This window comes from Pseudopipra pipra, chromosome 5 (assembly GCF_036250125.1).
Source record: "Pseudopipra pipra isolate bDixPip1 chromosome 5, bDixPip1.hap1, whole genome shotgun sequence".
Lineage (NCBI taxonomy): Eukaryota > Metazoa > Chordata > Aves > Passeriformes > Pipridae > Pseudopipra > Pseudopipra pipra.
Genome location: NC_087553.1, coordinates 1154361 through 1178330, shown reverse-complemented (window position 1 = coordinate 1178330; position 23970 = coordinate 1154361). Strand labels below are relative to the sequence as shown.

General features: G+C 44.5%; 1 protein-coding gene and 1 long non-coding RNA gene across 3 annotated transcripts in view; one reads left to right on the top strand and one right to left on the bottom strand.

Annotated features, from left to right (window-relative positions):
- The window catches only part of PHF21B (PHD finger protein 21B), a 146765-nt gene that overhangs the window by 111269 nt on the left and 11526 nt on the right, over window positions 1-23970 (bottom strand). The window lies entirely within an intron of this gene.
- LOC135413943 (uncharacterized) lies at window positions 1204-13847 on the top strand. The gene is made up of 2 exons (XR_010430512.1): window positions 1204-1494; window positions 12242-13847. It is a non-coding gene; the product is annotated as an uncharacterized LOC135413943 (long non-coding RNA).

Here is a 23970-nt window from a genome sequence, read left to right as displayed (position 1 = left end):
AAATTGTGGCACACTGGGCATCTCCCATACCTAAAGGGAAAAGGTGGAAGCCTTTTCTGTGCAAGAGTCTCAAAGCATTTGCACAGTAACTACGACATTAAAGCAGAGCTTGACTCTCCTCAGCATCAGGGCCAGAGACAGGGAATGATCTGCCCACAGTTAGTGATGAGGAACTGGAAGTTGAACACAATATTGGAAGCTGGACACGATGTTGGACTCCACAGTGTTTTGTTTGTGGTATTCTTTCAACCACAAGGGCCACTTGAGAGCCCTGCCTTTCATGTACATACAACGCACATTTACCTCCACATTTTCTAGAGCTTAAGCCAAAGATAAACACGAGCTTTGCTCACAGAATTTGAGCCTGGCCCCTCTAGTAATGGTGTGTGGAAACCAGCATCTTCTGTCACTCTAACAGAATAAGGGGTCATTCAACAACACCTACAGAATAGAATAGAACATTGTATTTCCAGCTGGAAGTGACCTACAACAATCCTCTGGTCGAGCTGTCTGAGCACTCCAGGGCTGACCAAGAGTTAAAGCATGTTATGAAGGGCACTGCCCAAATGAGGCCATCCCTGTGCCACCACTGTGCCACCCTGGTGCTGCTGGGACACAGAGGGGCTGGGGAGCTGTGCCTGAGCCCACAGAAGTGGGACCATAACTCCAGAGGCACAGAAATCACAATATCCTGCCTTTTTTTTCTTCCTTACACAGGAATTTCAACCCACTACACCGATTCCTCATCACCTGTCCACAACCATCCCCATCCAAAGGCTCATTAAGCCCAACCTGCCGGTACAATTTCCACATCTCTCTCCCTTGCTTCCCCCCCAAAGCAGCAACTGCTTCAGGAACACGAGGTCCCTCCTTTTGCACACACACAACAACACAGCACTGAAAACCTCCCGTGGCTCCTGCGTGCTGGGAAAGGGGCTGCAGTCATTCCAGGCTGCTCTCACCGGGCTGGGAAAGGGGCTGCAGTCATTCCAGGCTGCTCTCACCGGGCTGGGAAAGGGGCTGCAGTCATTCCAGGCTGCTCTCACCGGGCTGACCACACACTGATGGCAGGAGTTACCAAAAGCTGGTAAACAGAGACATACAAACCTTCAAGGAATCTTGGGATTTGTGGTCTCTGGAAAACAGGGATGCTTCTACGCAGTTTCCTAGTTGATCCCAGTTTTTCTTGACCCATGGAACCAATAGGATTCCCCAGGCTTTGAATCCTGCCCATCCAGCACAGTACCTCTTTTAAACTGCTACTCATTATTCAGGAAAGGTATTAAAGAACATTGCAGTCAGGACAACTTTGCTTAAAACATGGTGTTTTCAGCTAAGCTTACCCAGGCAGAGCTTGGTGCAGCACACACTGACTGCAAACTGCCCAGAGGAGAGACAGCCTGGCAAAAAGTCACACAGCACAACCAACCAGCCAGGGCTTTCATGACAAGCTACTGCTCCTTGGCAACAGACTCCAGAACTGCCAACAACAAGGTTTGTTTTTCTTAATTTAAAATTCATTTTATTATTCACAAAAAAATACATGATCGCACTTGTCTGGAAGTCAGTTCATTACAGAAGTACCTCACTGTGTTACTTCAGATCATAATAACCCTGTGTGCTAATTTTGATTATAAACTCAGGTAACTCAGACTGTGAGATCTCGGGACTGGGTGTGACCTTTCTGTTCCGTGTTTCTGTAAAAAGCAGGGGAAAGAAACTTGAACTGCGACTGACATCCACAGGAATTGCCACAACACTCATGAAGTAACAACAAGAAAGTACTGATTTTATGCTCCCAATATTTGTGTTAAAATGCCACAACCGATGCTGTAGCACCTCTCCTGTACATTTTAGCAGGACAGAAAAACAGGTCACCCTTGCTCTGTCCTGAACTGACAGCACAAATATAAAAACAAGAGAGGACAAAAGCCCTCCTGTGTTTTAAAACAAGCCAGGGCAATCAAAACTGCTGCTACAAACAGGACACTGTGGTAATCACAATCGTTTGGGTAAGGCCAGACATTGCTTGAACACAGAGTTAAGAACATCCACGTGGCTAAATGTTGCAATTCCTATTAAAACATGCTTGATGGCACTTGCAAACTTTAATCTTTTAACTCTACTTCTGTGCATGCATAATAGCTATTTCTGGGATCATTACAGCCACCCTGAAATGTTTTAGTGATTTCGAAATATGCACAAGGTTACAGCAAATACGAACCCGAACTGCAAAACACAAACATAATTAATCTGCATGAACACACTGAACTGTGTGGCATTTCAAAGACACCCACAACCTTTAGCATTAGTTAAGTAGCTGTACACATGCACTCAGGATAGAAAAGGACCATGAAATATCTTGTCAGTGTCTCATTTCAATTTTCTCTAGAAAAAGAAATATCTCCTGGCTCAGAGTTCAACTGCTCCATGTTTTTCAAATTTCACAACAAACTTATGCAAATGATAGTCTCAAATCAGAATATTCTGTCTTTTGTCACATTGTCCAAACCTCTCACGCATTCTTTTTTAACATAAATGAATTGTCTAGTGCCCATTAATTTTGCAAAAGTAAAACAAAATTGAAACTCAATTTAAAAAAGAGCTGTTCCAATCTTTTAAAAGAAGCACACATATAATATATATATATGGAAACTGCAGCACTGCATATTAAACACATAAGAACTGGAATTAAAATACACATTAAGTGTTCAACAAAATGGCTTCAAAGAAGTAACTCCTGTCTCCTGGACGAGGACACTCAGGTAACTACATTTAGTTAGGGACTTTTGTGGGCTTCCTGGGCAAATAATGGGCTCTAATCTCAGTTATTCACAATGAAAAGAAGGCAAAGGCATAAAGTGGCATTAAAGGCACATTATCTGCCAATACAGCCTGCTCCAAATGTGATTCTTACTTGTAGAACATCAGCTTTAACGAGAAACCCATTTGAAATCACTAGATTTGTTTCATTAGTGTTTGTTCTGGCCGCAGTCAGTGATTCCTGCATCCCTCCTGTCCTTAGCAGCACCAGGGAGGCGGCTGTGGCACAGGGGACAGGGCTGGGACAATCCCTGGCAAATGGCCTGGTTGCTCCAGGGGGCTCCAGTAATGCCTGGGAAGAGCTTTCCTGAAGATGGGCCGGACTAAAGACTATTTCAAAAGTGCCTGCTATTTACCAGAGAAGTCTCTTGGACGTAAAAAGATACCTTGTTTTTTATTATTATTCTTTTAAATAACCCCAGAGTATTCAGCTACCAGTCTTCCACACACTTACACAAATATCTATTTTCAGTATTTAGTTGTTATTTACATGTTTCCAGGCATACATTGAAGTTCTTTTTAGAATTTAGAGCGCTCTCTACACAATCATTACTGGTCAGGACTGGAAGCTGAAGCTTTGGCAAGACAGACCTCTGGTTAAACCTCACCTGGCTCTTTCTGTGGGCACTTCTTACACACAACAGAAAGCTGCCAGGCTTGCACAGACTGCCAAGCAAGGAGAGAGATGAGGGAAAATCTATACACAACAACAGGGGCTTACCCACTGCATCTTTACTTTGGGTGTATAAAAGAGTTTTATAAACCCTCAAGTATCCGCTCTAACGAGATGAGGCACACGAGCAGGTTTATGTTCAAAGTTCTGGAAGCTGACAGTTATCCTGGAAAACCAGGAGAACTCTGCCCAGCCCATGCCTAGGGTGAGTGGGACTTTGGGAAGCGGGGCATTGCTGGCTTGGGTTTCACCGACTGACACCCATGGGTGCACTGGCACCCAAGCACTGACCCTGCCAGCAAATTCTGGCAGCTGCTCTCTACCCACTTAGCAGCAGGAGAAGTATCCTGGGTCTTACTGACACAGCTGTGGTGTGGAGTACCAGGAATTCTCCAAACAAAAGCCAGTCTGCATGGTTGCACGTTGGAAAGAGAACAGGGTTTGGGATGGTTACTCCTCTGACACGTTATCGCTTTAGCCAAAACCAAAAGACAAAACCCAACGTGCTTTCATGACATGGCTCTTCCTCGCTCCCCTTGGCACTGGTACCCTTCAGAGAAGCTGGATGGGGGCTGTGAGCCTCTCTGTTGCCAGTAAATAAGAGCAGCATCTGTTGGGACTCGATTACCCTGCCTCAGGACTGGATTGTTGTCATGAAACAAGAGTTACATAGGGAAGGATCCCCCATGACTACACTCACCCTCAAGTGTCAGCGCTGCCTCAGAGCAGATGAAACTCTGAAAGAAGTTTAGAGGGCCTCAAGTAGGATCTTCAAGCTGAGCTGGAGTACTTTCTACACATCACAGAGGCCAGTGGAGAGGGGCAGCCTGGGGAAGCTGGAGGGACACAGGCACTGCTGCACCACTCCATAAGGACACCGGGGTTACTGTCACTTTAACAAGCTGCCACTATAGTGCTATTATCATTCAAAGCTCCTTATCATGCCAAGTGCAAATATTATGACTAGCTGAACATCTAGAGTAATCATTGCCGAGCTGTGTACGTATATTTGTGTTTAATATTGAGGGCTGTTGCTGTCACCAGGCTATAAAAACCAAACTGGCATTAACATCCCTGCCGAGGATTTGCATAGTGCTGACAGGGACGGAGCCTGGCACTGCTGGGTGTGCTCTGTGCAGACTGTCTGACCAACAGCAGCCACGACAGAGGGCTCCCCAGCAGCTGCCAGCGTGGCAGACAACAGATTAAAGAGGGGCACAGCAAACAGGGAGCCCCACCACAAAGCCAGGAATGGTCTCGTGGCTGCTTCACTCAACAGAATCCGAGTTGAAACTCCAACATGCCTGGGGCTCTATCAAGTGGGAAGGACCTCATTCTTGTCCCATTCCTCTGCAAGGACCCTTGGAGGATGGCTGCAGTGACCCCTCTTTCTCCCAAAAGCTGTGCAGAACTGTCCCAAACAGGCAGAGGTCTTGTGCCTCTGTTCAAATGCTGAAGTATTGCAACAGTTTGTGTCAAAGTGATGTCAAAGTTAAACACACTGACTCGCACCAGAGGCAAACCTGACCACTGTCATTAACCCAGCTCTGCTCACAAATGAGGTGGATTGCTGCAGTTTCAATTTCTTAAAGAACGAGGGAAGCTGAATGTTTTGTAAATCAATGCATGGTAGGATCACAAAAATCTCTATCCTGGGCACATGATCACCTGTGGAACACCTCTTGTTACCCACAGCAGCACGTCACTGCAGCTCCCGTTTTCTGCAAGTCGCTCTCCAGAAGGAAAAGGGCATCCAGTGAGAGAGCTGGACTCCAACAAGGAGTGTGTGATCCCAGGGTGTCTGTAACAGAGTATGGGCTCTGCCACAGAAGCACTTGTTGTCATGGGTTGTTTCTCTCTTGCCTTTCACTGGCACTAAATTCATCAATACGAACGGACAAAGTTAAGAGCCCTCAACAGCGGCACTAATTAATTTTTTTTTTCAGTGATGTTAAATCCGAAATCAGATTTTTCAAATTGCTACTTGGATCACTTGTGCTGGTACCAAACAAACTAAATTATTCATAACAATGGCACTAATCAAGTCCTGAAAAGCCTGGTGACCCCCTGCTCTCGCCTGATAACTGGGAAACAGTGCGAGAGAGGGCAGGAGGCTGCGAGATTAAAGCTAAAGAGGTTCAGGAGGAAATTGGAGCCAGTGATGCTTTATGTGGCTACATTGTACTAGGAAAGCAAGCCAGCAGATCTGCTGTCCTACAAAAGGACAGGGAATTTGCAGAAGTTTCCAGCGCACGACTTCCAGAAAGGAACTGCTGCAGTGCAACACATAAAAACACAGATATATTTTGCTAGTGGTTTCACATAGGCAAACGTTTGAGGTGTACAGCTGGATTCTCACAGTGTTGAAACACAACTGCACTATTTCCAATTCATTTTGGCACATAATCTTGAGCACAGCAGCAACTAGATCTAAAAATTCTGCAATATTCCCTATCCACGAACAGCAGCAGGTATCTGCTCCAAGAGGCCAGGTCAGGCACTTCCAGGGGTTTTTCCATTTGCAAGCGGACACACAAACCTGCATTGACTCCAAGCTCCACTCAGTGTCCTCACACAGCTGCACATGTAACACACCTGACTGTAACACCTCCCATCCATGGCCATCCAGTCTGGGATATCACCCAGAGTGACCTAACACAGGACACTGGCTGTCAAACAACACCACAGAGTACAAGGGAAAGAAAAATGGCTCTTTTAAATACAGGCACTGCTCCACTCCACCTAGAAGGGCACTTTAAATCAGCATTTCCTAACTGTGACAGTAATTGCAATTCAACAGGGCAAGTATTATATAGTGAACACCACTAAGTGTGTTTTATATAAAGATTAGATCTAATAAGACACTTGTCATATATTCCACAACTGCCACATGATTTTTCCAAGCAGATTTATTGAGGGTGACCAGCTATATAAAAGACAGTGTGACCTGTAATGCTGTAGTTAAAGAAACATTACCAGCTTCAAAAAACAGTGAAATTACTTTACCTATTATGGCTACAAATGGTGACTGACTGTTACAACTGAACTACAGCAGCAAAGGGAAATTTTTTTAATTTTTTTAAAGTGAGCTTCTCTGTACATTCGACAGCAGCTTGTGTCTAGATGGGTTCAGAGTTTTGCTTTTGATTAGCTGTCTCAGCCACCATCTATCTGGGGTTGTTATGCTCGTATCCATTTACTTCCTCTTGGCAAAAGACTCTTAGAAGCATCACTGGGGATGCGGAATAAAGCACTTATAATTTAAAATTACATATTTTAAAATAACTCAGTTGAGGCCTCTATTTTAAGGATGTTCTGTAAGTCATACTCAAAGACTTAAAAATCTGTAGGGATGCTAAAGCTCTGTGCTCATGCTGGGATTACATGCATATATATACATATATGTATACACAGACATTAATACACATTATCAAGCTACAAAGTCCAATCCAACTTCAGACTCTGACTGTTAAGATGCCATCCTGAGTGCTAGAGGGACTGTCATTTGGCCAAGTAACTAAGAAAAGATGTAGTTGTGAAGTTGGGCTCTGGGCTGACTTGGTTCCTCCAGGCTTTCTGCCAGCTCTGCAACGAGTACAGCAGGTCACAACAGGCCCTCCATGCAACGTTCTGATCAGTGCAAGAAGCCAAGGAATGGTTTTTAAAAGCACAGTTTTTAATAGCTTGGTAAAAAAGCTGTCCTAATTCCATTTTTAGGCACGTCTCTAATTTTTCTTTTTCATTAATGAAAATTCATGCTCTTGGGCCTCATGGCTCTCAAAGAAACAGTTGCCAGCGTTGATCACTATAAATGTACACTGTCAGCGTGGTACCATTATCACCTTTTCTTAAATTAATATCAGGTAGTTTACTCCATCCCAAGCATATATCCTGAGACAATCAGTTTAATGGCCTATGCAGGTGCCCTGCCAAAATCAAGACAGATAGAGCACGACAGCCAGAAGGTTACCTTATGTCTCTTCTAATGCCTCATTTTCAGTTACCTTTAATTCTGCCAATCCAATTTTTCCATATTCGAAGCATCTCGTAACATGATTTATACATCACCTACCCTTTTTTTCCTTCACTTAAGCTTCCTGTTTCAGCTGACCAATAAATATGCCACCTGCTACAACTGCAGTAAAGGAAGTTTCCTGTGGACTGCTGTCCTGACACTGTAGTTTACATACAGATGTTCAAGGAAACCATGCATTCCCAGTTGGCTTCCCACTCATTATGCCAAGCAGCTCCCTATAAGCCTGTAAGAAGAGTATTCTGTTTGCACTGGGAACATGCAGGAGAGCTCATATACTATTTAAAGAGATACTGTGCAGTTCCTGCTTGCTACAGCTGCACAGCCACATGGGCATAATTATTTCAGTGTAGCCTCTTCTGCTGACTAGGTAGATCCCACAAAGACAGTGCAGCTGTTTGGAATAAGGTCCAGATCCATAAACATATCCATAAGCTTTTGATTGCAAGGGGCTATTAACAGCAAAATGCCTCTGTAGGTGTGCATACAAGTAAGGAGATCTCACCTCTGCTACAAACTCTCAGCGTGACCTTTGTCACATCACTCCAGTCTCACCCTTATCTCACCTACCTGTGAGCACAGGAGAGGGGGACAAGACTTATCTACAGCAAGGGCTTGGGGAGTTTGGTATCAATTTGTGCTTATTAATTGCTTGGAGAGCCAAGGAAGAGAGGGAAATGTAAAAGCAAAGTCTTTTTAATAAAGGAAGTGGGAAAGAAAAAAGTGGGACAACTTTGTAACCCCAAAGGAGGGCTCCAGGCTGGGAAGGGTGACTTGTGGGAAGCACCTTCTGCACAGTCCCCCTCCCTGTCCCTTATGCACTCCTCAAATGTATTTATCTCACATTTTGTGTACCTGCCCCCACCTCTGGGATTGTTTTCCCCCGGAACTGAGCTGCTCTTGCTGCAGTTCCCTGCGGCCTCATCCTGCAGGGTGCTGAGCTCCCCTGGGAAATCCCCCACAGCCAAGCACCAACCCAGGGCACTCAGAGCTTTGCACAAGGGCAGGATCCCACAGAGAAAAACCAAAACAAACCAAAGAAATGTCTCCTAACATTTCTTCATGGCATAGGGTAGCTGGTCCTTCCCTACTTGCCATACAGTTACCCTGATTTTACAGCCCACGGTAACAACAGGAGAACTGTCCAAGGTACAGGTCACACAGAGTGATCCCCAGGACATCACAACACAGGAAAACCCTCCCAATGTTCACTGTTATCACAGCAGTGACTAGGGATAGGTGATCTGCCAAAGGAAACACCCAGAAATACAGCCTTACTGGCAAAGGACATAAACATCTCATCTCTAGAACTGCAAGACAGAGCACACTTCTTATTTTTTTCTATTTGAAATTTGCCTCGTAACTTCAACCAGCTGTAAATACATGTGCATTTCTAAAAGAGCTGATAGCCATGAAGTCATGCAGTATTAGCAACCAATACCCTTCTGACAGAGCTGGCTGTCCAGCAATCTTCAGATGTTTTCCGTGGGCAATCCCAGATGTTTAACCTCTGGCTTTTGCTGCTGTGCTAACAAGTAACTGTGTCACACATTTAAATGATCCCTTTTTCTGTGACCTATCATGTCTGCCAGCTGATAGAAGCACTTTGTAGAGTCTGTAAACCACTGTTTTGAAACAACAAGCAAAACACGTGCTCAGTAACATGAGGTGTAGGCTGAGGAGAGACCTGGAGACATTTGGCTTGTACAAATTCATATTTCTGGCTTATCTGTCCCCAAACAGCTCACAGACAGTGCATAGGTCTGTATTAATACACACCATAATGCACTTTATTCTGGATGACTGATAATGGGATTATTCCTCATGCACCAAAAGCAAGGCATCCGAAATTGTATCAGTTTACTCCTAAGGAACGGGATGATTGTCAGAGCCTAATGTGTTTATGACCACGAGGTTGAGCCAGCCAGGTGAGCTCCACACAGTTCCTGGAAATTAGAGAATATGGTTGTGTCACAGGACTCACAGTCAGTGTCTGACAGAGCTATAAAAAGGACACCCAGTCTGAGAAGGGATTCTCCTTGGAGTGGCGCCTGTAACTCCAAGGAATGTTTCGGGACCTCGTGGCTAACAGGGCAGTGCAGCTGAGGTGGTTTGTAGGCACAGGAACAGCTCCAGAACACCCAATCTCCTCCTTGCTCCCTCCTCAGTCCAACAACAGCAAGTGGCTTTCCAGGTTTCCCTGCCACAGGTAGGCAGGAGGGAATCAGGTGAAGAAGGAATTTCCTCCCTTGGGATATTGTCCCACAGAGGGTTCCACTCTCCCTAATCTGACCCCAAGGAGCCTCTTTTGCTACGAATCCTGACACCACCAAGGGCTGACCAGGCAGGAAGGCACATTCCTCCCTCAGGGAGGGCACCTCATCCAAAGTCTTCTGCAGCCCAAGGAGCAGCTCTTGTGCTGTTCAGTGGGGTTTGGATCAGACTTTAAGGACAGGGCTGACAGGCAGGAGCTGGGATATGGGCTGGGCTGGGACCATTCCCGTGGAGAAAGAGAGGCCAAAAACTGCAGCAGCCACAGAGGAGATTTCATCAGGAAACAATGACAAGGTGAAGACACCACGAGAAGGAAAGCCAGGAACCACTAGAAGCGTAAGGTACCCTCCTATTTCAACACCACACCACAGAAAAACATCTGTCAAACTGTATTGCAGTCTGAAGTAATCAGTGCAACTAATTATCACTAATTGTAATATAGTTTCTGTCTTGCTGCTAATACATTTAGACTTGCTAATCAAATCAAACTATTCCACCTTGCTGTGCTGCTTTCAAATAAACATTTCAGCAAGGATAAAAAATGAAGCTTTGTTCTCATTTTTTTGTTGTTATGGCTGTCTGGAGAGGCCAGTGGCTTTTTTGCATTTGTTTCACACTGCGACAAAAGGAGTAGAAAATGCCATCAGGAAGAGTATTTGGCACTGAATGTTTTTGTTCAGGAGCCGGAGCAGGTGAGCAGCACCTTCACAGGATGTCCACACATCCAGAAACACCTGATTTCAAAGCATTAATTGAAAGACAAGGCAGTGTTGTGGGTGCACTGAGAAACTAGACACGGAAGTCAGGGATTCAGTTCCCAGCTCCTCTGCAAACTTCCCAGCACAACCTTGCTAAACACCTCTGAGCCTCAGCTGCCACTCTGCAGAAGTGGGATTATAAGATGTCTTTGTTTAAACTGAAAGCTCTTCAGACACAAAATGCTCTCCACTGCATTTCTGTGCCCGGGTTACCGCAGTGAGACCCCTAACAGGCTTCTGGAGGCTCTTTTAATAAAAAATAATTAAAATGTGGTTTCCAGAAACGAAATTACATTTGCAAATATATGATTTTCCTTCACTCAGAAGCAAAAAATATTGGAACTTCTTCCTTTCAAAACTGCACCGTTCCATACATTTTTAATAAGCGACCATCCTACTGGGGATTTTAAGGTGTGCCAGAGATTTGCACATTCTGGAAAGGAGCTTCTGACAGGTAAAAAGGCAGTTCCAGACTACCTGATGCTGTTGAACTGAAGTGAACTCGACTATTCCACCCAGAATTCCCACACAATGCCGAGGAAAATATGCCACAGACACACATTTAACACTGATTTAGGGTTGCAGCTTATTCCCCAAAAAACCAATGTAGCTCTTGGAAAACTTTAAGGTCCCTGAAAGATCAGGCTCTCAGCCCCTTCCATGTCTTTGAGGACTTTCTCCCACCCTAAATCCAACCCCTTCCATGAATGCAGCCAAAAGCTTTCCCGGGAAAAGCAACAGTGGCGTTTTGTGTCACAACAGAAAGACGTCCTCAAACCCTGCCATCAGTAAATGTGCAGCCACCTCACCCCTGCTCCAAACCCTCAGCCACGTTTCTACCAATGCTAAGGCAGAAAAGACCACAGTCATTGTAACAGTGGGACTGGATTTGAATATTTAGCAGAGCTTTAAAAAGCAATAACCAAATTAATTTGCAGCCACCGTTAGTTGCCAGCTTAGCACAAACATTTGACATTCCTAACAAAGAAGAAAGAAAACAGCTAAATATTTCATAGTGAAGAGTGCCTCAGATTTTAATTAATTTTTAGTCTTTGAACTTTGCAAACAGCTACTTGTAACAGAGTTTACAAAAGGCCATTTAAAATCGTGATGTTGATCTAGAAATCAATGCGCTTTCACAAAAGGCAACTCATTAGCAGTAAACATTCCTAACTGCCAGGTTTTCCACATGCAGGAAGAGAAGCACCTGGAGGCTACTGAAGCAAACAGTAATCAGAGAGATTTAAAATTCTGACAAGATGATAGAAATTAGCTAAATATAATAATTAAAAAAAAAATCTGGCCTGCTTAAGAATACTTCAGTATGCCTAAAAATCACAGCCTGGAGCTGTGTCTCAATCTCCCCTAAACTCCTTTAAGAAGTTGTTTTGGGATGTAAAAGCTCTGAGGGCAGCAGACAGATGTGCCCATGTCTCCCCTGCACTTTGGAGTGCCAGACTCTGCATCCATTGGAAGGGGTGCAGGGTGTCTGCACCTCAAAGGCTTTCTGAATGCTCCCATTAGCTGAGTGTACAGCCCAACCCACCAGCTGTATTTACCTGCTGGTTCCAGCTAGGAAGCAGAAAAATCAATTTCTTGTGCTGTCAGGACATGCTTAGAAAGGACCTGAAGCTCAGAGAGGTGCTGGCACACCTCATTTTTTTTTTTTGCCTGTTTCAGAGCTTCACCCCAGAACCACACAAAGAAAGATAAAACTTCACCTGGACCTCCATATGGACACAAAGCCCTTGCTTCCAGCCCGCCAAAATCAAATAAAGTCTATGAAACAAGTCACAACATCAGTACCACACTTCAGCAAATCACATAACTTCCAGACAATGCATGGGTTTTATGCAGATTGTATCTTAACACCACCTAACTATGCACAGCTGTGCAGGATTCAAGAAGTTTAGCAAGGAACCCTTTCAATAACGTAAATCATGGCAAAAAAAACCCTAAAAAAACCAAAACAATCAAACTTTCTCTGGTGGAGAAGCACACACTCCATCAGGAATGAGATTAGCCCGAGATGTGAGAAGGGATTGGAGCTATTCTGGCTCTGAGGAGGAACCAGCACTGTGGATGAGAGTTCACAGATGAGTGAGTACAAAGAAACTGTGTGGGAAGGAACAAGAGCTTGCACAGCACACATCTGTCAGCTCTATCAGATTCCCAGCTCAAACTCCAGCATCAATAGACACCCCATGGATTTTGCATGACTTGCTGAAGGTCTATGCAACTGTAAATTACCATGCTGATTGCACCAATGTATACATAAAAATCTCTATTTCTGGGAGACAGAATACAGATAATACTCCTCATTTGAATTTTCTTTGTGATTATTAATGTAAAAATTGAAGCATCATTTAATATTAGTTACTAACACAGTTATAAATAGTTAACTGCCACAGAACATTGTGTGAAAGAAAGCAACCAAATGGAAAGATTTTCTGTGACAGGTCTGTGGGTTTAATCCATTCTGTGGCACACTGCAAACCTATCAGAGAAACAGCAGCATGTCAGGTGTGTGCTGGTTGTAACAAAGCTGCCACTGCACTACGTGGGACATTGCTGAGCTGTGGGCCATGTGCTGCAAAATAACACAGCCCAGGTCTGCTTTCTCAAGGAATAGTTTGGGGTGAATGACAACCCTTATCCTGCACAGGGACAGCCAATCCATAGCCTAGGGGAAACAAACCACTTTTTTTTAGTGAGGTGAGCTTTGGGTGACCCATCCCTGCAGGAGCATCACACCAGGGCAAGGTGAAGGATGGTCACAGCCTCACCTGAAACAGCACCCAAACCCACCAGCCCCCCTTCTATAGCTGGGCCACTGCTGAATTCAAGTGAAGTCTTACCACTGATGTCAGTGACAGTAAAAATCACCGTTCTCATGAAAACAGGGCTCCTTTGGGACCTCTAGAACAAATGAGCCTGTGACACAGTGAGAACATTTCTCCTGGCTTCACTCAGCCCTGGCCCAGGGCAGGAGTGTACAAAGAGCCCTTCACACCTGACCTAAATTAGTCCACCAGGTTTGCAGACCCCTCCTCAAATCTTCTTCCAAGCCCACTGAACAGCAGCGTGGTTGTACCTTCTGGAGGGAAGAGCAGCTTTGTTTTGTGCTTTCTTTAAAGAGAGAAGGTCCTCAGTTTATCTGGGATTTCTGGTTGTACATCTTTGAATTTAAGTGTTTAGTTATCTTTGAATTCAGATCTTTATGTGACCATGGCAAAACTACAGTTATATCCTTTATATGTATAAACGTATATACACTGAAATTGGACTACTCGGAATTCTGGCACTCCAGCAATACTGAGGGTATTTATTCTGAAATTACACCACGGTATTATTTGAAAGTAGAGCAATCTGCTGCTTCCATTTTAAAAATGGGAAAGGAGGCTCGGGTGCCTCAGGGGACCAGCTGAATTACACAGAGGAAGAAACCACCAAAACAAGGAGCAGATCTTGTATCTCCACAGGCCTGAGCCAACAAGCAGCCACTACAATATTCCTTCCAAGTCACGTCAATGCCGGGCCCTTTCTGCACCTCCTTGTTCCTCCCTTTCTTTGTCAGTGTCACAATTAAATTAAGCTTTTACGTAGCTACCAAGTGGTCAATTGCTCTGCTGCCCTTCCTCAGAGTTAGTCCATTGCTAGATGGAGGACACAGATAGTAAACTCAAGAAGAGAGTGGTTAGACCCGTATCTGCAGCTTGTTACATCTCCGCCTCAGCTTTGGCTGCTGAATCACTTTGCACCTAAATAATAACACCAAACCAAAGTCCTGCAGGTTCCAGAAAACATTTGCTTTGTTCATGAGGTCCTAAGAGTGGCCTGGAGCTCTGCAGGGGAGGAAAGGGGGGTGCTTGGCCCAGGCAATACAAGGGGCTTCCAACACCTCTTACCCAGACCCCAGGGGGGAAGCAAAAACCTGTTCCATTTCAAAACTTTACCACCCTGTGCTAATTCCAGTTCCAAATGCAAAATACAGTTTTAGCTGCACAATCTGGTGGCAACAGCAGAGACAGAACAACAGCCAAGCTCTCCTCCTGTTAGAGGGAGCAGAGGACGTGGCCAGCGACTCCTGGAGCAGGTGTCCTGGACAAGGCCTGGGGACAGCTAAATGCCACCTCTGCCTGCTGAAATAAAGGGGAAAGGAGAAATGTTGTTCACCAGTGCTGAAAAGGCTATGTGTTAAGTAGGAAAGAACACCAGGATACTTAGAGCAAGGGCACCTTTTCAGCTCAGAGTCCACCACTCCCTTTGGATGGCAGATGAAGCTCCTAGATAAGACTGGGCTTAAAAAAAACCAAATTCTATTTAAAAAAAAAAAAAAAGGTTTTAATAAAACCATTTAAAATCCTGTTTTCTAAGGAAGTGATATTTGCAAAGTTACAATACCTTTGTGTGTTACTTTGAACCCTCCGTGCAGCTCCAGCAGAACTGGACAGAAGGGTTGATACCCTGAGGATATTAAGTTAACAGCAAACTTCACAAAAATGGGAGGTTCACTGTTTGGCCTAACTGAGGGTCAGGCACCACAGACCACCCCTCCACAGGCTCTACACAATTAATATTTGAGAGCACCTTTGTATGCTCCTGTCTCTGCAAAACCTTGAATCAGAGTGTGCCTGTTCCTTAAGCAACAAGATAAAGCACAAACCCATCAAACCCCCAGTGTCCACAGTGTTTGTGCTCACAGAACAATGTAATTAAGAAAGTAAAAATGCCATAGGACCCCTAGGCCTAAATAACACCAGCTCTGCATTTGCAGCAAGTTCAGACTCACACTATTTTGGTAGCCTGACTTAACTGAGCCTTGTTCCTAAAGTGTTTTGAAGGTCAGCAATGCAGAAAAGCTTCCTGCATTGGCTGTTAAAAAGCAAAACAACACCTATTATAATTCAATTTCCACACATGCATAACTTGGCCTTGGAAACATCTGTTTGCAGAATTAATTCTGACTCCAGGTTCCCAACCAGATGAAATCTCTCTTTGCTTCCCTTTGCTTTGCAGCACCAGTGTTCCACCCTCAGCTGAACGTTTCCAGGTCACTGCTTGACCTTTGGCTTTAGCATTGGGGGTTTTCTTAATCTGAGTCAAACCCTTTCATATGTTTGGGGCTCTCCCAGAATGGATGTAAATACATTTAAACCCATATTGTCTCAGCTGTCAGGGACAGCAAGACTGATCTGCAGCCCACTGAAGGCAGTGAGAACTGGTCTAACTGGTGTCAAAGTGGAACCAAACCCAGGCTGTACAGCAGGGACCTTTCCAGTGACTTTGAAATGGCTTTGGATCTGGCCCTGCCTCCACTAGTGACAACACAGACTAAATCTGAAGAGGATAGAAGAACATGTTGAAGGTAATTGGAAAAAAAGTCACTTCTGAACAAGTTCCTTGGGCAGTTTCTACGAATGCAGTGAAGTTTAATCAGCACCCATCCCACTGTCTGTTGTTCCTTCCCAGTCAGAAAACCCTGGGGGCTGCAGGACTGAGGCTGACCCTGGAGACAGGGACTCCACTGAGCAAGGACTGGGCACAGGGAGCAGAGGTGCTGCTGGGATCAGTCCCTTCTGGGACTACACACACAGGGGACTGCAGTTACAGACAGGTTCCAACTGCAGAAGCATTTTGTCTGCTTGGGCTGAAGTCAACAGGACAACTCCCACTGACTTCAGCAAGAGAGACCAGGGGCCACTGTGGAGAGTTTTTGCAAATCCAAAGCAAAATGCAGATGTGCTGAGGCAGAAGAGTCACAGCCTGGCACTTCCCAGAGCAGAGCTGCTCTGAGCTGCCCCTTATGCCATAAGGAATACAGCAGCTGCAGAGCCAAGGCAACTACAGGTGTAGAACTGCATTTAAACCCCGACTCCCTGTTCTCCTTCCAACTCCTGACTGTAATCCTGTAATGTTAGCTCTGTACATGCACAGCATTTCCCACCCCCCACTGTGGTTAGTGTAGCTTCAGCTCGAAAATTACATTTTGTTGCATCATCTATAGGCTCTTTATACTTGGAAGCATCCTGTCTGCAAAGTGATTCACATGATACTGCACAGATATAAAATTCCAGAATGATCCAACACAATGTTTACTTCTAGCTACTAACCAGTCAAATAAAGCCAGGGAAAAAAAAAAGAAAGAAAAAAAAAAGAGTCTGATGCAAACCTTCCTTCAGTTCTTTTAGGCTGTGAAAGAAGTGAACTGAGTTCTGTTCAAGTCTCACCTTTACCCCTACTGAGCCACCTTCTCCAAAAGACAAATGTATTGATTTCAGAACATTTTAAACCAGCAGAGAACATGACCCATCCTCAGGATGTCCCTGCGCATTCAGATGTCCCCTTTGCAAAAGCAAGACTACAGGATGGCAAAGAGCAAATCTCAAGCACCCCTGTGAGTGCTGTGGTCAATCTAAAAGCACTTTCCACACTAGAGCCCTCTGCCAGCTTCTGCAGAGGTATTCCTGGCACACATAGGAACCAGACTCTATATTCAGCTCTCTGCTTCAAAAACTGATAAAAGAACAAGTCACAGAGTTAAGCTCAACACACCCTTAAAAAGGCAGTACACCAGTGTCTGGATAGCCAATGAAAAAAAAAACAAAATAAAAGTCAAAGCAAGTGTGCACTATCAGCCCAAACCACACAGTTTTTCTCTGGGTATTGCGAGGCAGTGGTGAAGGAACGACTGGAAGGGGCACTCTGTGCTCTGTTCTAGTTGACACATTGGTGTCTGGTCAAAAGTTGGACTTGATGTTCTTGGAGGTCTTTTCCAACTTTAATGACCCTGTGATTCTCTGATTATCAGGCACAGCACGTCACATGCTGAAACAATTATGGTAGGGGAGACCGTTTCAACTGGTTCTTCTCCTGTCTAAATTCATACCTGTACTAAGCAATTTTTAACTAAGAATTTCTGTAATTCTTCTTAAAGAACATTTTCATTGTTCTTTACAGTTTCAGAAGGCTACAGAAATATGAACCAATTAGTCCACAATCTGGAACTTCTCCACTGAAGCACCCTTTGATTAAACTGGTAAAAACCTTCACCACCTTTACCTGTGTGAAAGATAACTTTGGGGCCAGTAAAGTATAGACAATCTTTTCCTTCCTAAATCTGATTTTAAAAAAATTTCCTTTTAAAATACACTCCAACTTTTAATGTTAAGGAATGTTAAGATGAAACACCTTTACACCCTGAACCTCCAAAGCCAGCAGACTCTGGCACTTCAGTCCAGATGGTAAAACACTGTCTTATCACCCTGTGTTCCTCACAGAACTTTTTCTGGGAAGCGAGGGGGAAGAAGGGGAAAGTGAGAGGGATAAGTCTGGGCTCTCAGTCTTGACCTGACAGACACACAGGAGATAAAGAATGTTTTTCATCAAAATTATTGAGGGAAGGTGTCATCTTTTCCCGTCACCATCAATACCCTTTTATGTCAGGCTGACCTTTCTGTGTATGTGGCACCAAGGTTACATCACACTCGCTTTCTTTTCCCTTTTCCTTCCCAATTTCTGTGCCATCCAAATTCAGAAAAGGATAGATAGATAGGCTGGACTTCACTGCTGTCCCTTACTGGCAGAAATAAGAATTAAAATGCTGCATGTTGCTGCTTTCCTTCCCGGCAGTGTTTAGCACCCTATCCAAGATTATTAATAGCAGTTCCACAAGCTCACTCACTCACTTTCCAGCACGCATCTGTACAAACCATGCCATCTTCTGGTGCTTCCTGGCAGCAAAAAAGAAATACCAGTGGCAGAACTTAAACTATCACCTCCATCTCCATGTAGGGAGCCCTCTCTTTACCAGCCTGTATCTGAGTGCAGCCCTACACTCTGCAAAAATGTTTCACGGCTCTTCCAGGTACCAAAATCCCAATGAAAAATGAAGTGCCAGAAACAGTCTGATTTACTGTGAAAATACCAACTCTGTCCCACAAACCAAGCAATCTGTGCTTTGAAAAAAACCTCTGCGTTCAAAGTATTATAATAAACATTCCTATGACTGATGCTGTAAGAACTGGAACAGAAAATAATTTTGGAATCTGTTTCTTAATACGAAAGAATCATCTATCAGGAAGTTTATGACAGCTGGAACTGCCTCCCCACATGATATAAATAGAGACTGGCTAACATGTTGAGCCACCATTTCATCCCTCAACGTTTTTTTCTGCATCCTGCAGAAATAGTTGCAAACACTATAGCTCGCAAACACTATAGCTCACAAACAAGTGGCTGCTCTGTGTTTTCTTCCCCTGCAGCCACCCAAGGCTCCCCCATGCCTTTGTGTGTCACAGCTTCCCCTGGATATTAAAAGACTGGTTGTTTCCTTCCACTTCCTCGATTGGAAAGTTGTTCCAGAACCTCATTCTTCTTGTCACTTTGAGGCCAACACAAGACCCAGCCCTCATTCCTATTGTAGTTGCAGTAAGAGGACCCTGTACAATGTACACCCCTTGTACCTCAGGAGTATTAAATAAATGTTTGTTACACCCCAAGCACCCCCCTACAACTGATCCCTCAGCATGGACAGGGCTACAGAGCCACAGGAACCATAAAATGGTTTGGGTGAGAAGGGACCTTAAAGCTCATCTCATTCCACCCCCCTGCCATGGGCAGGGACACCTTCCACCAGCCCAGGTTGCTCCAAGCCCCATCCAACCTGGCCTTGGACACTTCCAGGGATGGGGCAGCCACAGCTTCTCTGGGCAACCTGTGCCAGGGCCTCCCCCCCCTCACAGGGAGGAATTGCTTCCTAATATTAAACCTAAGACTTCTCTCCATCAGTTTGAAGCCACTCCCCCTTGTCCTGTCACTCCAGCCCCTTGAAAATACTGTCTCTCCATTTTTCTTGCTGTTCCCTTCAGGTCCTGGCAATCAGGTTCACTTGTCCAGGCTGAACAATCCCACCTCTCCCAGCCTTTCCTCCCAGCAGAGCTGCTCCATCCCTCTGACCATCTTGGTGCCTCCCCTGGAGTCTCTCCAGCAGCTCCATGTCCTTGCTGTGCTGTTCCCCAGGGCTGGAGCAGCTCTGCAGGGGGGTCTCACCTGAGGGGCAGAATCACCTCCCTGCCCTGCTGCCCACAGCACAACCCTGGTCCCATCAGGTCACAGCCCAACCCAGCCTGGCCAGAGGAAGCACCACTGGCATTTGGATGCCCCACTTGGCTGCTCACACAGCTCCTTGTGGCACTGAAGGTCTGCAGTGGTAAAGCTCTGGATGAAAGAATGCTACTGGCTTTCTAAAAGGAATGCTGGGGGACTACTCATTTATTCCCTTGTTTTGCAACAGCCAATATTATTTAACACTAAAGACTGGCACTACTGTGCTTTCTTCCAATTATGTTTGTTTGCTTGTCTACAGCGAGCAAAACGTTCAGAGTAAAGTAAGTCAAGTGAGTTTCAGCTGTGTTTGTGAATCACATTGATTTTTCTGGGTCTCCCATGCTGGATAATGCTACAAACATTAGGAATCTGAGAAGAGAGGCAATAATTCCTACCGAAAAAGTGAATTGGTGGCATTTTCTTAAGAAAGACAAGGAGTTACAAAGTGTCCCTCTAATGTTCTATCTAAGCAAGGTAACAAAATCAATGGACATGAACTTCTCTTAACACAGATAAATTGAGTACAGACTGCAACCCAAACTACTGCTATGCCATGGAAGAGACTTTCACCTTGAGGGACACAGTTCCCAGCCACAGGTCTTACATCTAGAACAAAAAAAAAAACAACAAACAAAAGCTTGAAGTAGGATTCCAGAATTCCACTAGACCTGAAATGGCCCAGATCTTAGGGGCTGTAAAACACTTCTAGCCCTCAAAATAGTGTGGGGAAAGATAATAGAGGCTGGTCCTTCATTGCCATCATGCAGAACACATTTCTGGAGCACACATGACATGTTCCATGCAGTGCAGACATTCAAACCCTGGGATGAGAGTAGAGTTTGCCTGAATGCTCAGGATGGCCTCCACTACTCTGAGCCAGGACAGTGTAACTCTAAACAGGGGCTTATTCAAACATTATAACATGGACAACTGGATAGAGAAAGGCTAGTAATGACACACCAGTAGAGCAAAATCAATCACACCTGCAGTTATAGCTGGTAATTAGAAAAAAGATGGAGCCCATTATCCTTGAGAAATAAAGATGCACAGTATTTTGACAGTGGAGTCACATTACTGATTTGAGTCCCACTGAAACACAGCTCCCTGCACGTTTCCTGGGTACACACTCAGCAAAAGCTGGTCCCATGAAAGACTGGATCAACTTCATGCAAATAAGGAAAAGCTGGAAGGTGTGCACAGGAGTATCAACCCTCATCTTAACTCCCCTTCTAGCATCACTCTTCCTGCCTATCATCATTAGCTAATTAATCTTAAAGTGTGCGCTTCTATTTCTTCTGGGAAATAAGGAAATGTGGGAAGAGGAAGAAGCTCAGACCTGTGCCAGCTATGGGTGTGCACTCAGTCACAACCTGCCTGCCAGCAGCTCCTCCTCAGAAGCTCCTCAGCCTCCACTCTGTTGGAAAGAAAATCATCTTCCCATTTCAAACTTCTACCTCTCCCTCTTGATTTCCCATCACAGTACTGGGACCTTCCTGCTGTGTTCACAGGCAACCCATAAGTTTCAACTTAACCCCTTTGTTCTAGATATCACCTCTAATTCCTTTTCTTGTGCTCTTCGAGTGTTTTGATCTCTGTACACTCTGTAAACCTCTTGTACCAGGTGGAGGGGAATTTTCCTCCTTGAAATATGAAGGGTGCTTATGCCAACACCCTTGAGTTTGGCAGAATCTGGCCCTTAAAACACAAATCCCTGTGCCTACTTCTTCTTCTAAGCCACTTCCACTAAAAAAAAAAATTCAGGATGCTCTTGGGCAGCAGAGAGTTCTTCTTGTAAAGCAGCCAAATCATTTTTATTTAAGGCTGCCATTGCACATCCAGCATAGCAAACCAAATTCCCACAGAAGTCCAGTATCCATTAATGCCAAGTTTAAGCCTTCCTAAGCTAAAACCAGTGTATTGACTTGGGAGGAATTGCACCTACCTAATGGATCCTCAGCCTGGAAAGGCAAAATTCCTTCAATGGACAGAAACAGCCCACAGGAGCACTGAGTTCAGCTGGCTCAAGAAACTGCATTTCAACAAACCTCAGGTCACATACCTGCCCAGTCTGGTGAGAACTGAGCACTTGGAAAACTTCAGGTGTTTACACAGTAGGTCGGAACAGCCCAGGACCTTTTTCAAAAAACAGTGAATTGTTATGTAAATGTGTAGCAATTTTCACCTAGTTGTTATTCAGACTTTTTTCTGGATTAATAGTCTAAAGCTACCTTTTTAAAGAAATAACTGCGAGAGACACCAAAACCTGAAGGATTTAGCCACAGCCTTAAGAGAAAAACCATCAGCAAAACAGTGGCTGATGCTAACTCCAGTCGAAACTATCAGAAATTGTAATTATGGCCAGAGCTTGTGCTCGCCCCTGTGCCCAGCTAGCACTGGTACAACTAATAGGGGCCATACAGGAGAAAGATCCCCGGGAAATACATTAGTGGGATTTCAGTCCAGCTTTCTGGGCATTGGATCATCTCACAAATCCATCATTTGACAGCACTCAGTTTAATAGGTGGCAATTTCAAAGAGCAACCAGGGACTGAGCTGCAAAAAAACCCCAGAAACTCAAGAAAATCATAGACTGGCTTGGGTTGGAAGGAACCTTAAAGATCATCTCACTCATAACTATGTGTTATTTTTCTATAACACAGGGGAGCAAATTCATACCAGTGGATGAATGGACCACCTCAGGCAGCCCAAGCCAGGAAAATCCCAGCTTGCTTGCTCTGTATTTGTAACAGAGCTGGCAAAGACACTCAAAGATGAGTTCCAGGGAAAGTTTCTTCTGTGAATGGCAAAACATCAGCTACTGCTGCCTTCACGGTTTGCATTCCCTCATGGTCTGGGAGTCCTGGAACAGAATCTCATTAAGCCAAACCCTAAATACACACAGGACAAAGATCCAAGGAGCTTAAAGTTCAGCACCTTTAGGAGACTGACTTTAATTAAGAAAATGCAAGAGGAAAAAAAAAATAAAATAACCAACTATAGTCTAAACTTTTTAACCAAGAGGCCTGAATTGCAGAGCTTAAATCCAGATTTAGCCTCATAAATAAAAATGATCTATCTAAAGGTGCCAGAAATAGGAGTTCATGCTGAAGGCTTCATAAGCTCTCAGACTTAAAAACTCACAAATGCAAACAAAATCAGACTCACAGTCCAGGATCCAGACTGAGCTCAGACTCTATTCTTAAAACAGGTCTCCGACCTGTCCTCCACCTACCTCAGGCATAAATTACAGCTCATTGCTGGCCTAGATTTCAACCCAAGTTCCACCAGTTTTATGAATTTACACCCAAGTCTCACCATCAGTGCCCAGGAGCTGCTGGTGACTCCCCTCTTCACTCCCCCGTGCCAGGCTCTGTGTGTGTCTGTTTGCACATACACATGGGGGGGGGGGGAGAAGGGATGAATCTCCACTGTCAAAAAAATCATCTGAATGCTGCACTCCCACACTGGGTTTGGCATACAAAAATCACAGGCTTTTCACAATCCTCAGTTATATTATTCATGCAGAATGCACTCAGCTTTCTATTGTTCCTGCTCTCATTGTTTATAAATGAGTCTTTGCTTCATCTGGGGATGGAAGTTCCTTTAAGTTTCTTCTAGTAAAAGTACTTCTGTAATGAGGTGCAGTGCTAGCACCCAGAGGGTTAAAGAAGTTTCTGGAAATGTTTGTGCTTCTGGGAAAAAAAAAAACCAGTATTTGCTTTCCTTATTGAAGGAAAAATGAACAGCTGGAGCTCACTGATATGTTTTGGCCAATCTGATACACAGGTTCCTAATTCCTTCCTAACTGTTTCAGAAAAGAATGAAGTTCTTCATTTTGTTCTCTGTTACCTCAACATTTGTGAAGGGAATTTCTGAACATGTTAAGACTCTTGCTTTTACACCTCACTTAAATATTCCCACCACTAGCACATTAAAAAAAAAAAAATTACCCTGAGACTTGGTCTTCAAACACTGTGCCTGGTGTAAATACTATTTCTCAAGACAGGACATGAATTGTTCCAGTAACTGCTGGTCCCTTTTGTTATGGCCAATACAGAAAACCATATAGCCCTTTGTGCAGCAATACTGCAGATTCCAGGATGCAGCCTGCTCGACAGGCCGGGCTGTCATCATTAATCCTGGGCACTGGGCAAGATCCTGCTGCACTCCCCCAGCTCAGAGTTTTTTCAATCCAATTGAAGTTAATAAACAGTGGACTGAATGACAAAAGAAGGCAGTAAGTCAATCACACAGCACCTGGATGGCTGTTGGCTCCAGAGGACATCCTGCTGTTTCAGGTC